The 16,615-nt window shown below is 41.8% G+C and overlaps 1 non-coding gene and 1 pseudogene across 1 annotated transcript; both read left to right on the plus strand.

Annotated features, from left to right (window-relative positions):
* The first annotated feature begins 6,369 nt into the window (after positions 1 to 6,369).
* LOC127207129 (sentrin-specific protease 1-like) lies at positions 6,370 to 8,830 on the plus strand (annotated as a pseudogene).
* A 1,241-nt stretch (positions 8,831 to 10,071) lies between these two features.
* On the plus strand, positions 10,072 to 10,178 carry LOC127208127 (U6 spliceosomal RNA). Its single transcript, XR_007833066.1, has one exon. It is a non-coding gene; the product is annotated as a U6 spliceosomal RNA (small nuclear RNA).
* Positions 10,179 to 16,615: the final 6,437 nt, after the last annotated feature.

The raw sequence follows: 16,615 nt of genomic DNA on the forward strand, positions 1-16,615 counted from the left end.
GGTTATTTTCAATGATTCTCATCAAAATTCTCTCTCTCTCTCTCTCTCTCTCTCTCTCTCTCTCTCTCTCTCTCTCTCTCTCTGTGTGTGTGTGTGTGTGTGTGTGTGTGTGTGTGTGTGTGTGTCTGTATGTCTGTCTCTCTCTCACTCCCCTCTGTGTGTGTGTGTGTGTGTGTATGTGTGTGTGTGTGTGTTCATGTGTTTATGGGTATATTCTTAGTACATATAGAGGCCAACCTCTGGCCATTGCTTGGGTGTTCTCATGTTGTTTTGTGAGACAGGATTTCTCACTGGCCTAGAACGCAACAGTTAGACTAGTCTTTCAGGCTAGTAAGCCCGGAGGAGCCACCTGCCTCTGCTTCCCCAGCACTTGTATTACAAGCACGCACCACCATACCCAAATTCTCTTATGTGGGTTCTGGGGATAGAACAAATATCCTCATGATTGCACAGTAAGCATTTTATTGGCTAAGCTGTTTCTTCCCATCCCAGGAATATATTCTTGAGTCTCTGCTGTACACCAAAATGCAATGAGAATAGAGCAATTTGCCAGCTACCAAAGAAAGCCAAGTGGTGACAAAAAACAAAACAAAACAAAAACAAAAACCTTAAATTTAGAGGACATAGGGAATGGCAAAGCACCACCCAAAAATAAACTGAGATATGGAAGCACACAGATCAGTGAGATCCTTCGCATGGGGGATGGGTGCCAATTCTGGGCCTGACAAGAGGGGAGCATTAGTGCAAATAAATTACAGGTTGATAAATAATAAAAAAGAAAGAAACAATCCAAAAGAGAAGGGGATGGGAAGCAAGGGGAGATGATAACATGACTAATAAACCCTCTGGTAGAGAATCAAATCTGGTAAGGTACTCTTGGGAAAGGTGGGAGTGTTAAGTGTGAAGCTTTAACCAGTAGGAAGCTATGGTTTAGGACAATGAGAAGTTATTGAAAAGACTAGGAAAAAATGGTTTGTAAGTTCAGGACAAATTCTATAGATCAGCCTGACCAAGGGTAGAAGGGGAGAAAAAATACGCACAATTGGAGAGTAGTTGGGTTTTTCTCACCCTAAGAGGGAAACCCACTGGGGAGAGACAAACATCTCCATCAAAGCCACCTGCTAGTGCTCCATTCCCTAGTGCCCTGAAAATAGAAATCCTACTTTAAGCAATGACATTTTAATGGAGAAAGGCAAACAGGAAGGAAGAAAGAGAAATGTGTGTACAGCGGAGTGCTCTCTTTTCTCGCTGTAACAAATTTCCATGCACTCCATGCTTGAAAACAATATAGTGTCTTATAATTCTAGTGGTCAGTAGTCTGGACTGTGATTCACTAAGATGAAATCAAGATGCTTTCAGGATGCCTTTCCTGAAAGAGAAAATTTGTCAGCTGCAATCCTCCTTGCCTTTACCTCTTCTGAAGCTACCTGCACACCTCAGCCCCTGACCTCTCCTCTTTAGAGACACCATGGGAGTATGTTCAAATACCTCTAACTCTCACTTCTACTACCTTCCATCTTCAATTTTGAAGGATCTGTGGTCACACTGGCCCATCCAACATCTCCCTGTCTTTATGCCATCTTGTGACATATCAGTTCCATACTGACATAAGAGGACACACACTCGTGTTTCAGGAATTCTGATATAGGTATGTTTAAGAGTAGGATGTTGTTCTGCTTTCCATGGGGAAACCACTTGCATTTGAAAATGTAACTCAGAGGGAGCCGTGTCACACACAGAAGTGATACACAGGAAAATTCCAGCTATAACTTGGGCACACTGAGTCTCCAACCTAGAAAAAGCTGGTGTGCTGGTGTTCTGCCTATCTACTCTCCCAGCCCCCTTTCCCCAGCTCTAGTTAGAGTGGTGTGTGGAAATAAATGTTTTCACTATATATCTAAGTTCTCTAGGAGGTGTACCATTAACATCATACCTAGAAGCAAATCCCAAATTCTCTCCCACCAAGGCTAGTGGATATAGAGGGATTTTATTTAATCCAGCAACATGGCTATTCTGGCTGGAATACAGACATGACCTTAGTACACACCTTTAATCCCACTTTAATGAAGGTAAAGTTATTTGGTAGAAGGAAGCAGCCTTTATTGAAAGTGATATCTATTGAGAGGCAAACGAAGTGATGAATCAGAGAAACATTTGACAGAATATGATATGCCCAACTCTCATGAGAATAGAACAGAAAGAGAGGTGACTTAAGAAGGAGCAGGAGACAGAGAGAGAGAGAGAGAGAGAGAGAGAGAGAGAGAGAGAGAGAGAGAGAGAGAGAAAGAAAGAAAGAAAGAAAGAAAGAAAGAAAGAAAGAAAGAAAGAAAGAAAGAGAGAGTTTTACCAGGACAGTTTTACATAGATTATAGATTGTAAAAAGAATGAGTCAGAGAATGAGAAGAAGCCAGAAGAGTAGAACAGATTGCTAGAGGCAATCTGTTAGTTTGAGGCCAGGCAGAGCAAAAAGTCAGAAGCTGAGAGAAGCCAGATTGAATGAGTCAGCTAGTATAGGGGTTTAAGCCAGAACAGCTGTGTTGAACCAGCCAGCAAGAGTTCAGAAAGAACTAGAAAAGATAGGCTTATTGAGCAGTAAATCTCAGAGGATGAAAACATTCTAGATTAGACTATACGGAGGCTGGAAGCTTCTAGGACTATTTCTAGGTTAGCAAAGAAAGGCAGTAAACTTCTAAGATGCCAATTACAGGTGCAGAATAAAAGATATTTTTGCAAGTAAAGGAGACGTTCACTGTCCCGAGACACCTTGTAACAAGAATCTCTTTGTTAGGACAAAGAGGCCAGTGTGAGCAAATGAACCAGCACCTTTCAGAGTGCATAGTGATATGCCCACACCCTCCAAGTCTCCCCAGGGTGGGAGGTCTAGATGGTTTCTAGAAAATGACAAGAAATTGCATAATGGCCTATAATGTCACTGTGTCCCAGTTTTCTTCCCTGGTGCACCCCACGCACCTGCTGTCCAAACGCACAGAGAATGAGATGAATTTTGATGTTAGTATTAAAAGAAAATGACAAGAAAATTCATCTACTCTTAGCTATCTTTCCAGAAAGCTTTCTGTTTTCCAACACCAAGACGTCTGGACAGTGGGTAGGACCAATGTACATTTTCCCAGGTGACAAAATATAAGGATATTCAAGGCCAGCCCACCCCATTCTTTTCTGTCATCTAAAGGCTGAGCTTCTCAGTCTCAACTTGAAAAAATAGGAAAATGAAACTTACAGGTGGAAATAATTTCATCAAGGTCACACAGGCAAAAGCCATAAAGCACAATCTTGAATCTCAGCTACTTGAGTAGTTCCACTTGTCTCTTTTCTCTATATTCATTCAGCATTATATTTTCTCCACCATATGTGCCAGGAATCGTGCTAAAGCTATTGCAAGGTTTCCTATGAGAAACAGATATTACATGCAGTCAATGGGTGGCATCATGTTGGAAGCAAAAATGAGCCTACATTGGAGGTTCAGATCTGTATCTCATGACCTGAGTCTCTGAGCCTTAGTCTTCTCATCTGTCAAATGGGCATTATTATTAATTATTGGAACACTAACCTGCAGTGTTGTGCTGAGGTTTTAAAGAGTAGGCTTCTCATAAAACATCTTATACATCTTCTGGCTCATACTAGTATGCAGGAAGAATTTACTGAATAAAATCTGTAAGAAAATGCTTCCTACAGAAGGGCACTATTGCCCTTGGTGGTGGCAGTGAAGAGTCTCCACTCTTCATTTAGCTGTAGTATCAGACCAATAACTCCAACACTCACTAACCAGAACAAAAAATTATTCCTTTCCTAAGTCCCAGAAATGTCTGGGGAGGAACTTGTGGTCCATTGAACAATTCAGCTCATCTCCAGCCACAACAATAGAACAATCGTCATTTAGTTCATTGAAACTAAAAATGTTCCTCCAAAGGAAGATAAGAGAGAGGAGGTGCTCTGGGGAACACTTCTATGATGGTACTAGAATTCAATCTAACTTAATCTAACACGTGGGCCAGATCCAATACCAAAACCGAAGGCGTGAGACATAGTACTCCTCCATTAAATATGAGTGTGTCACAGGCAAGTCGACTTAGCCTAATTTTGAAGCTGTGATAACATTTTCTCAAGAGCAATGGGTCTTTGATCCTCCTAAGGTGAATATTTAGCACAGTTTTCTTCTAAGATGCTGAGGCGAATGACTAGGAAACTTTTCGATTCTGATCTCCAGGCAGTTCTGGTCTGTGGAAAAGACAACATATATTGGGTTGAATTATTGTTCAAAATAGCCATTGCTCCTCCCTCCTAGAGTGAAAGTTGAACAAACTCACTGGTTTTCCAGTAAAATATGACTAGAGGTCCCAATTGAGAAGCTTCAAGAGTCCCTATGTGAACTGGAGTGAACCTTAGTTACAGGGTGCCTGGCAAGCATGAAGATCTGTGTTCAGTCTTATATAACCTATTTTTTTATAAGCTAGGTGTGATGACTTATATTTGTAATCCCATCACTGGAGAAACAGACATGCATATCCCAAAGCTCACTGTCTGCCAAGCCATTTTGAAGCATTCTAGCCCAGTGAGAGACCATGCCTATAAAACCAAGTGAGTGACACTTGATGAGCAGAGGCTGGCCTTTAGCTTCCACATGCATGCATGCATGCACACATGCATGTTGTGTGACTTTTCCTAAAGAGACATAAATCAACAACAGACTGAAGACAAATTTGATGAACCAATAGTTTTATTCGGAACACTTATGAGAGTTTAGGTGAGAAGTCATTTACAATAGCATGGATGACTCAAAGGCAGCTGCATCACTGAAAAGTCCATCCAGCCTGGATGACAGTTCATAAAACCTGTATCACTGGAGCTCCATGCATGACTTGCAGGCAGCTTAGCAGGCCAGAGTCTCTTCCCCAACAGAACTCTTAGCTACGTAGAAAACCATTAGGAGGAAAGGATTTGAGGACCTTGCAAATGAAGAAGGTTGCCAGCAGACTTTCTCTGCTCTCTCTGTGTCCCAAGCAGAACCAGTTGCTCAGGCTTCATACCCTACCCATGCCTCCTGTGGATCCCACAGATAATCTCCTCCTGACCTCCCTTCCCTCTCCCTACTCATCTCTGTGTTGCAGTTCCCAGATCAACTACAGGCCATGCCTGCCAGAAGACCAGGCATTTCAGTCTTTCTCTGCTTTCTTGTCTCCCAGGACACCCCCCCCCCCTCCTCAGGCTCCTGCTAGCTGCAGCCTCTGGGCACTGTACATGGTGCCTGTGGACCACCCCTACCTGGCCTCTCAGAAATCAGCACCAAGACCTATAATCACCCGAAACCCAGAAGCCTACACACCATAAAAAACAATCAGTAACATCCAGGACAGGATGTCTCCACTAGAGCCCAGCTATACTATCACAGCAAGCCATAAACACTATTACAACATAGCTGGAACACAAGGAAAAGTCTTTAAAACCTCCTATATGAAGATGATAAGAATCCTTAAAGAAGGGATGAATAAATCCCTTAAAGAAATCCAGGAAAACACAAACAAACAATTGGAGGAAATTGTCTTAAACAGTTGAAGGAAATGAATAAAACTATTTAAGACATGAAAATGGAAATAAAAGCAATAGAGAAAACAAAAACTGAAAGAACTGGGAATTCTGGAAATGAAAAATTTAGGGATTCTAACAGAAATGACAGAGGCAATTTCACTAACAGAATACAAGAAATGAAAGAGAGAATATCAGGCATACAAGATATGATAGAATATAGAAGAAATGAATACATCTGTCAAGGAAAATGTTAAATTAAAAAAAAAGTCTGACAATGAGTGGAGGGTAGGAGGAGGTGAGGATGGAGGGAGACTGGGCCCAGGAGCCTGTGTCAGACAGGGTCTCTGCCCTCTGCTGGGCCAAACAGAAAGGAAGACCACGGTTGGGGCAGTGCCTTTTCTCCCACCCCGCCCCTGGGATCACCTCCACTGCCTCCCTGCTGTCGGGTAGCAGCTGTCTGGCCTGGGTCTGGTAGTTGGGCTTCCTGAGGCCACCTCTTCTGGCCTCTGTCTCCTGACCCGCGGAGAAGCCCTCTCCCTGCGGTCACACCAGGCCCTTCTAGGCAGCGCCCAGCTCTTTCCAAAGAGAAAAGGCCGGTTGGGATTCTGGGAGTTTCCCGCCAGAGCAGGGTCCTCGGATGGGAGAGCTGTTTTCACCAAGGAAGTTCAGCTTTCAACCCCACCTGCTTCCCCTCTCTTCTTCCCTAAGAGATACTTCTCGACTACTCCCGTGTCTCACGTACACAATTCTCCAACTCTTTTACCCTGTGGTATTTCCCTGGGATGTGATATTGCTAGTGCCACAATCAGAGAGAACCGTCTGGACCCTTCTGCACAGGTAATGAAAACCCCCTTTACTGCCACAGTTTTCTTACCCGGCTCATCGTCTCTCGGATTTTGTACCTTTGCTAAAGTCAGTGATGTGAGAAGACCTGAAATGGATGACACTGTTGACAGGGTGAAGATGAATGCTGGACAAGTGACCTTAGTGAACCGCAATTCCACCTTCAAAACCCATCTCATGCCACAGTCAGGTATTCCAGAGGACCAGCTTTCACTTTCTGAGGAGCAGACCTTGGCTCTCAGGCAGGGGACTTTGGACAGAACTTTCACATGTTCTACAAGAAGTGCAGCGTATAATCCAGATTGTTATTCAGATAACCCGTCCTCAGACACTTTCCTTGCCTCAGGTGACATAAGAGCCTTTGGTGAAAATGCAAATGGACAGTGGAGAAATTCCACTCCAGTGTCAATCTCAATGTTACAAAAACCAAGAAATAGCCGAAGTCTTTACCTCGAAACCCGAAAGACCTCAAGTGAATTATCAAACACCATTGCAGGAAAGTCAAACCATCACTGCCATGTGTCTGCATACAAAAACTCATTCCCCATTAAGTCTGTCCGAAGTCCATCCTGGAGTGGCTCTTGCTGTTGAAGTGTGTTAAGCCCTAAGAAAATTCAGAGACAACATTTCGGCACAGCAGAAGAGACAGTACAAGAAGAAGAAAAAGAGATGCAGACAGCTGCTGCAGATGGTCACAGGGAAACAGTTCTCTGTAGCCGAGCCCACCGCACATTTTCCTTTACAGCTGTCTCGGTGTCTTAGTTCCAAGAAGAATTCTGAAAGACTCGCTGTTGAGAAATGGAAACTCTTGTGCATCTCACGTCATTGACTCTAACACATCATCCTCTGGCTTTGCCAGCATTTTAACTGCACAGGAGCAGCCGTTCCACAGTGCACATTCCGGGTCACCTGGTACTCCAGATGTTGCATTTGGATCCAACGATTCTGATCGTCTCCATCACCTCTCTGCTCCTCACAAGCCAGATAACGTCCCAGCATCAGCTCCACAATCTGAAGAATCAGACACTGTGAATTTACTCAAAGTGAAAGAACCTCAGACTCCAGCTTCCAGGCCTGCTTTCTTCCGGGCAGAGCAATGGATAAAAGAATTAACTAGTGTCTATGACTCTCGAGCTCGGGAAATTGCGTCAGACTGAAGAACAGAAAGCCTTGGCACTGCAGCTTCAAACCCAGAGACTGCAGGAGCAGGAACACGCAGTACCTGATTCCGCAGAACTGCACCTTCGAGTACCTCTTGAAAAGGAGATTCCTGTAACAGCTGTCTAAGAAACCAGAAAAAAACAGGAAATAACTGATAGTGAAAACGAATTTCCCGAAATTACAGAGGAAATGGAGAAGGAAATAAAGAGTGTGTTTTGTAATGGTAACCAAGATGAAGTCCTCAGTGAAGCTTTCCGCTTGACCATTACACACAAAGATATTCAAACTCTAAACCATCTAAATTGGCTCAGTGATGAGATCATGAATTTCTACATGAATATGCTGATGGAGCGCAGTAAAGAGAAGGGATTTCCAAGTGTACGTGCATTTAATACTTTTTTCTTCACTAAATTAAAAACTGCTGGTTATCAGGCGGTGAAACGTTGGACAAAGAAAGTAGATGTATTTTCTGTTGACATTCTTCTGGTGCCCATTCACTTGGGCATGCACTGCTGTCTGGCTGTTGTAGACTTTAGAAAGAGCATCACCTACTATGACTCCATGGGTGGAGTAAACAACAAAGCCTGTAGCATCCTTCTGCAATACCTAAAGCAAGAAAGTGTTGACAAGAAAAGGAAAGAGTTGGATACCAATGGCTGGCAGCTCTTCAGCAAGAAAAGCCAGAAAATTCCACAGCAGATGAATGGAAGTGACTGTGGGATGTTTGCTTGCAAATATGCTGACTGTATGACCAAAGCAGACCAATCAACTTCACCCGGGACTTAGTCTCATACACTCTTGAGATCAACATAAAAAATTGATAGACACTGTTCTCAAAATTCTTAGAGTCATTTGAGAATGGCCTGAGCCTCTAGATGGTGCCCACTGTGACTCCTTAATGCCAGAGGGTGCAGATAGCAGGAGAAAGAAGCAGTAAGAGAAAAAGCTACGTGTGTCCAAGAATGAGCAGTTTGAAAAACCAAAAATGTCACTGAGTCTGTTAGGTGAAAACCTTAAGGAGAAAGGAGTATTGTGCCTACATAAGTGAAAATCAAGAGTATGTCTGTGTCCCTACAGCAACACATGACATATTTCCGGAAGTGAATGGTCTGGGAGATCTTCCACAGAAAGCTCTTGTGAAGACTGTCAGTGAGCAGATATTGATAGTGTGGGAGACCAACCTTTGCCATCGACAGCCAGAGACCTTGGAAACAGCTGCTCCTAACCCCTGTTCTGTACAGCCCTTGAACCTGGACCAGACCAGGAGAGATGCATTCACACACACATCTACCATTCCTTTTGTGTCTCATATACTATTTTTGCAAAGAAACTTTGGTGCTGTGAAAGGGGTGAGGGGTATCCCTAAGCTGAAGAGAGAGTGTTTTTCACTTGGGCTCCGCCAGCTTGTTCTCAAGGGCTCCAGCCTCACTGAACCCCTACCTAAGAGCCCAAGGAAAACTCAGGAAAGACCTTGGTTTGTATAGTCTCTTGTTGCTAGGCTTTACCAAGGAGCAGGACAGGGCACGGACAGTAGCTATGGATAAAAACCACCAGCACGTAGACACACACGATTCCCAGGATGCAGAGTTAGCAATGGGACTGTAAACTGGACACTGGGGCACAGGCATAAGTCCCCTGCTCCAGAATCTTCCTATTTATATGCCCGAATTTGAAAAGGAACTACTTCTCCTCAAAGCTGTTTTCCCACTGGTAGAGTCATCCCATCCTGAGCACACTGTACAAGCCCTGGCAGACCCTAAAGTTGTAAGAAGTCCTTTTCTAACAAGCAGGGGGTGCATGTGCTAGCTCAACGTGCTGTGGGAGGACCCACCCAGAAGTGTTGCGTGCAAAAACAAGGCCCCAGCTTCACTGTTGCCCGCTTCTGACCAAAAAGAAGGACCTCAGCCTTTAGCACCAACACCAGAGTTAGATGAATACAGGTCTAGTTGGTCTGTGGCTAGTTATTTTAAATATGTTTCTAACCACAGAGAATTTTATATACCTATATATCTATATGTGTGTATACACATATATACATAGTGTGAAATAATATATTTCACAGAGATATGCTTTTAAAAGAAAAAAAGACTGAATGTGTTCACCATTCAGTCTAGATTTATTTTCATCTTTAAAACCCCAGCATACAGTGATCCCAACAAGTCCTGTGTTTTGGGCATCTGTAGACTCCTAAGAGTATTTTGAGACCCAAATGAATCTGGTTTAGGAATAAAGGTTAACAAGGTAAAAGATGCTGTCAGCTGAAAAACAGGTGGAGATTAGACTGATAAACTATTATTTCTTTTGTTCTTTCTAGCATCTCTCCCACCCTCCCAAAGCTCCTAAGGTTTAGATGGTGAGATGATCCAACGCCAGCATCATTTTGTACTAAAGTTCCAAAGCAGAAACATTTTATACCTTTTCTGTATAGGTAATTTATATGAAGTCTTTTCTCCTCTTTGCCTTGGGCCCCATCCCTCCCAGCATTGTGCTTTCTCCTTGGGCTCATTTGAAAAATTTACTCTGGTGCTCGCTTCGGCAGCACATATACTAAAATTGGACCAATACAGAGAAGATTAGCATGGCCCCTGCGCAAGGATAACACGCAAATTCGTGAAGCGTTCCATATTTTTAGAAACTGTGGTACATATACACTATGGAATACTACTCAGCTATTAAAAACAAGGAATTCCCGAAATTTGTGGATAAATGGATTGAGCTAGAAAATGATCATAATGAGTGAGTTAACCCAGAAGCAGAAAGAATCAAATGGTATATACTCACTTATATCTGCATACTAGCCCAAGGGGCATGTCCCACGAAAGCCTTCACTTACCAGGAAACTGGGACAGAGGGGAAGGCATCCTATTGGGACTCTAAATGAGAGACGCATGGGAGAATAGCAAAATAAAAGGATACAGAGGGTCCTAGAAATCTACAAGTAGAACATTATGATAGGCAGATTTGGGCCCAGGGGTCCCGCTCAAACTAAGGCACCAGCCAAGGACAATACAGGAGGTAAACTTTAAACCCCTTCCCAGATCTAGCCAATGGTCAGAATATTCTCCACTCCAGTTGAGTAGAGAGTGTGATATGACTTTCTCACGTACTATGGTGCCTCACATTTGACCATGTCCCCTGGAGGGGGAGACCTGGTGGCACTCAGAGGAAGGTCAGCAGGTTACCAAGAAGAGACTTGATACCCTATGAGAATATACAGGGGGAGGTAATCCCCCTCAGGAACAGTCATAGGGGAGGGGAATAATGGGAAAATGGGGGGGGGAGGAATGGGAGGATACAAGGGATGGGATAACCATTGAGATGAAACATGAATAAATTAATTTTAAAAAAGAAAAAAAAAGAAAATTTTACTCTGTTTTATACTTGTCTTGTTTAGTACATTTTTCTATGTTTTACCACAAGTTGCAATTTGAAAACAACATCAACTATTTTTTTTTAATATTCCATTGTTAAACTGAACGTCCTTCCTCTCCGCTTTCTCTGTGCATGTTAGAGGATGAGACCCCTTTGTACATTTATGTTTCTTTCTTGCTACTTTTCTTTCCTCACTCTTTCCTCCCTTTTTCTTTTGATTTTTCATAGGAAATAAATAGCTTTCTCTATATGAGTTGCTGGGACCTTTTCATAGTCTCTTTTAGAAAACTGTGGCATGCAGACTCACTGTAGGACTCCTAGAACTGTCTGATTCTTGGTACTTGCCTTATTTAAGTGACAGCTTACACAGTAGCAATGTGGACTGCTAATGTAAACACAGCGTTTCCAGCTCTTCTCACTGTTATCTGGGGCTCACCACAAGAAGTGTTCTGTGTTTATTGTTTGTTCCTTTAGACAATATCTGTTTTATCTTTCTCAGAAACTTTTTGTATGGACCAAAGCAACAAATATTTATTGCCATGTATAGAAGAATATGAGACATGCAACAAAAGCACTTTGCAAAATATATAGAATTGTTGAGCCTGTCTGAAGTTGGCTCCCTTTATTCGGTGCTATTTCAATGTACCAGGTAAAAGCTAGTGAACCTAAGGCCACTGTGAATCCTAGGAATACTATGAGAGGGTCAGACTGATTGGGTGGCTTAATGGGAACTAAGTACAGACCTGTCCAGCCAGCAGGAGCAGGACAAGTATCTGGAAACTTCCTTAATTCAAGAGTGAGCTTTGATGACCAAGACTGAAGATGTTTCTGTATTTCATGGCCATGAGTATGCTACCAGTATCTTGTTTAACCTGCTTTAAATGAAATGTGCCTATTGTTTTCCTTCTCTTTGTCTCTTTTCCCCTGTGTTCAGTGCTCATAACCATCTCCCCTCTCCTAACTAAAAGGCAAAGAGAGAATATCCAAAAAACAAAATCAGAAATGAAAAGGTAGACATGACAATTGACACCAAGGAAATACAGAGAATCATAAGGGCATACTTTAAATATCTGTATTCCACCACATTGGAAAATCTAAAAGAAATGGATACTTTTCTCTACAAATATCATTTGCCAAAGTTAAATCAAGATCAGATAAACAGTTTAAATTATAACTCCTAGTGTCATCAAAAGTCTAACCACAATAACAATAACAAAGCCCAGAGCCAGATGATTTTAGCACAGAATTCTACCAGACTTATAAAGAATACTTAATACCAATACTACTTAAGTTTTCCCATGAAATAGAAAGAAAAGTAATATTGCCCAATTCATTTTATAAGGCCACATTTTCTCTGATACTCAAACCACATAAAGATTCAACAAAGAAAGAGAAAAACAAAGCAATTTTGCTTATGAACATAGATGTAATAAATTTGCAACCCAAATCCAAGTACATATGAAAAAGATCATCTATCATGATCAAGAAAGCTTCATATCAGAGATGCATTCAATATATGAAAATCAGTGAATATAATCGACCATATAAACAAAATGAAAGACAAAAACCACATGGTCATGTCATGAGATGCAGACAAGGCCTTTGACAAAATCCAAACTCCTTCATAATAAAAGTCTCAGAGAGATTAGAGACCCAAGGACCATATTTAAACACAGTAAAGGTAATCCACAACAAGCCTATTGCTAACATCAAACTCGAGAGAAACTCGAAGCAATTCCACTCAACTCTGGAACAAGACAAAGTTGTTCATTCTCTTCACATCTAATCAATACAGTACTTAAAGCATTAGCTAAAGTAATAAGACAACTGAAAGTGACCCTAAAAATTCAACCAGGGGACTCTTGCAGCTGATAATTACTTTAAGCAATGTGGCTGGATACATCACTGTGAGATTAACTTTCTAAAAAAGGAACCCTATTATATACAAATGACAAACAGAAAAAAATCAAGGAAACAACGCCTTTCACAACAACCTCAAATAATATAAACTGTCTTGGGATAACTCTAACCATGTAATTAAAAGACTTGTATGATAAAAACTTCAAGTCATTGAAGAATGAAATTGAAGAAGATATCAGAAGATAAAAAGATCTCCTATGCTCATAGATTGGTAGAAATAACATAAGAAAAATGGCCATCCTACCAAAAGCAATCTATGCAACTCCTATTAAAATTCCAACATAATTCTTTACAGATTGTGAAAGGACAGTTCTCAACTTCATATGGAAAAACAAACAAACAAGTAAGAACAGGATAGCTAAAACAACCCTGAACAGTAAGAGAATTTTTGGAGATTATCATCATCCCTGGTTTCCAGTTGTACTAAAGAAATATAGTAGCAAAAATCACAAGGTATTGGCATGAAAAAAAATATGTTGATCAATCCAATCAAATTGAAGAACTATCCATAAATCAATAGACCTATAAGCACCTGACTTTTAAAATAAAGTAGCCAGAAACACACTCTGGGGAAAAAAAAATCAGCATTATCAACAAACTGTGCTGGGCAAACTTGATGACTGCATGTAAAAGAGATAGATCTACATCTATACCCTGCATCAAACACAAGTCCAAATGGATCAAAAATCTCAACATAAATCTAGAAATACTAAAGCTGATAGAAAAGAAAGTGGGGAACAACCTTGAATGCATTGGCACAGGAGACAACTTTCTGAACAGAACACCAATAGCATAGACAATAAAATCACAATTTAATAAGTGGGACTTAATAAAACAGAAAAGCTTCTCTTAGGCAACAGACACTGTCAACTGGATGAAGTGGCAGCCTACAGAATGCGAAAGGAATTTTTTTTAACCAACTCCATATCCAATAGAGGACTAATATCCAAAATATATAAGGAACTCAAGAAACTAGATATCATAAAGCCAAATAATCCAATTTTAAAATGGAGTACATATTTAAACAGAGAATTCTCAATAAAGGAATCTCAAATGGCTGAAAAACACTTAAATGTTCAATGTCCTTAGTCATCAGGAAAATGCAAATCAAAACGACTCTGAGATCCTGTCTTACACTTGTCAGAATGGCTATAATCAACAACACAAGTGATAGCATATGCTGAAAAGAATGTGGAGCAAGGGGGACACTTCTCCATTGCTGGTGGAAGTGAAAACTTGAACAGCCACAAAGGAATCAATACGGCAGTTCCTCAGAAAATTGAGAATTCATCTACCTCAAGAATCAGATATACACCCCTATCCAGATCTAGCCAATGGTCAGAACATTCTCCACAGTTGAGTGGAGAGTGGAATATGACTTTCTCATGTACTCTGGTGCCTCACATTTGACCATGTCCCCTAGAGGGGGAGACCTGGTGGCACTCAGAGGAAGGACAGCAGGTTACCAAGAAGAGACTTGATACCCTATGAGCAGATACAGGGAGAGGTAATCCCCCTCAGGAACAGTCATAGGGGAGGGGAATAATGGGAAAATGGGAGGGAGGGAAGAATGGGAGGATGCAAGGGATGGGATAACTATTGAGATGTAACAAGAATAAATTAATAAAAAATAAAATAAAATACAAGTTAAAAAAAAAAGAATCAGATATACCATTTTTTGGGTATATACCCAAAGGACACTCCATTCTACCACAATGACACTTGCTTTGCTATGTTCACTGTGGACATTATTCATAATAGCCAGAAACTGAGAACAACCTAGCTGTTCCTCCACAGAACAATGGATAAAGAATATGTGAAACATTTACACAATGGAGAATTACTTAGCTGTTAAAAACAATGACATTGTGAAATTTGCAAGCAAATGGAACTAGAAAAAAAATCACCCTGAGTGAGGTAACCCAGACCCAGAAAGACAAATATGGTATGTATCCAATTATAAGTGGATATTAACATTTAAGTAAATAATAACTAAGCTACAATCTGTAGAGCCAGAGAGGTTCGATAAAGGAAAGGTCTTTGGGAGTGGGTGTGAGGGGCTAAATATGCCAAGGAAGGGGAAATAGAATATATTTTGCAGGTGGACTCAAGGTGGGAGAGGACCAGGTTAGGACAGATCAGGTTAGGGTAGATGGGATAGAGGGAGAAAGTGCAAGGAAAAATACCTAGAACTAGGGCCATTTGGGGGATGGTGAGGAAACCTAGTGCAATGTAAACTTCCTGGAATCAATGAGAATGATCCTAGGAAGGACTCCTAGGAATGAGTGATACCATAGTCAAAACTGGCCATATTCTATAGCCAGGAAAAGCTTTCAGTGATGGGACTGGGTTACATTTGGTTGAGCTGTTGGCCAAGCAGATCCTGTGGAGATCCCCAAACAACCTAGCCTAATGCTAGGACAATATCCACACAGCTCATGGAACAAGAAGAGGTTGAGCTGGTAGCTGCATGGAGCCTGTGCACCTATGTTGTGGTTTCTTTGGTGTGAGAAGGTACTCTGCAAGCTACCAAAAGAGAAACTTGGACACAAAGCCAGACACCAACCTTTGATCCACAATCTGTGCTGCCTGCAAGATGTGCTGGGGCAATGGTGTCACAGAATTTGTGGGAGTGGCCAACCAATGTCTCATTTATCTTGAGGCCAATGCCACAAGAGGGAGCCCATGCCTGACACTGCTTGGATCCTCAGGAACAAGAGTTGGCATAGCCCAGAGATCTATGGGAGAACCAAACTTGACTGATCTAAAAGGAAGGAAGGAAGAAAAGGAGGGAGGGAGGGAGGGAGGGAGGAAGGAAGGAAGGAAGGAAGGAAGAAAAACAGGGAAGGGGAAGGAAGGAAGGAAAACAGGAAAGGGGAAGAAAGGAAGAAAATCAATGAAATTATTTCTGATATTCTGCTATACTCACAGATTGGGGCCTTGTCGTATTGTCATCAGAAAGGCCTCCTCGGATAGCAGATAGGAGCAGATGCAAAGACCCACAGCCAGACTGTATGGAAAAAGAGAGTCTAAACTGAAGAAGAGCGTCCTTCTACTGGGAGTTCTGGGAATCCTGAAAAAGAGGGAGTAGAAAGATTATAGAAATCAGAAGGGACAGAGGACAGCAGGAGAACACAGCCCACTGAATCAACTAAGCAGGGTGAACATGGGCTCACAGAGACTGAAGTGCTAAGCATGGAGCCTGCGTTGGTCTGCTCCAAGTCCTTTGCATATGTTATGGCTGTTAGCCTGGTGTTTTTGCGAGACTGTGTGTTTTGACTCATTTGTCTGCTCTTGGGATATTCTTCCTGTGGGGTTGCATTGTCCACCCTTAGGGTGAGGAATTTTGTCTTGTCTTGTGTATTTTGTTTTATCTGATTGGTTGCTGCCCCTTGGAGACCTGCTCTTTATGAAAGGAGACAGAAGGGAAGTAGATGTAGGGAAAGGGAAGGTGGGGAGGGGGAGCTCAGAGGAGTGGAGGGAAAAGAAACTGTGGTCAGAATATATTGCATAAGAGAAGAATTTATTTTCAATAAAGAGTGAAAGGAGGGAGGGAGGGAGGGAGGAAAAGAAACAGAGAGGGGGAAGGAGAGGGAGAGAGAGGGAGGGAAGGAGGGGGGGGAGAGGGAGAGAAGGAGGGAGGGAGGGAGAGAGAGAGAGAGCCCTGTAAGTTCCAAGGACTTCTTGAGAGTAGCGGGTTGTTTACTTTCTGAGTATTAGTGAACCTTCTCCAGAATGGAATGTTTTAGTTCACAAGATATTTCTGCATCATATA

Source organism: Acomys russatus, chromosome 2 (assembly GCF_903995435.1).
Source record: "Acomys russatus chromosome 2, mAcoRus1.1, whole genome shotgun sequence".
NCBI classification, from domain to species: Eukaryota; Metazoa; Chordata; class Mammalia; order Rodentia; family Muridae; genus Acomys; species Acomys russatus.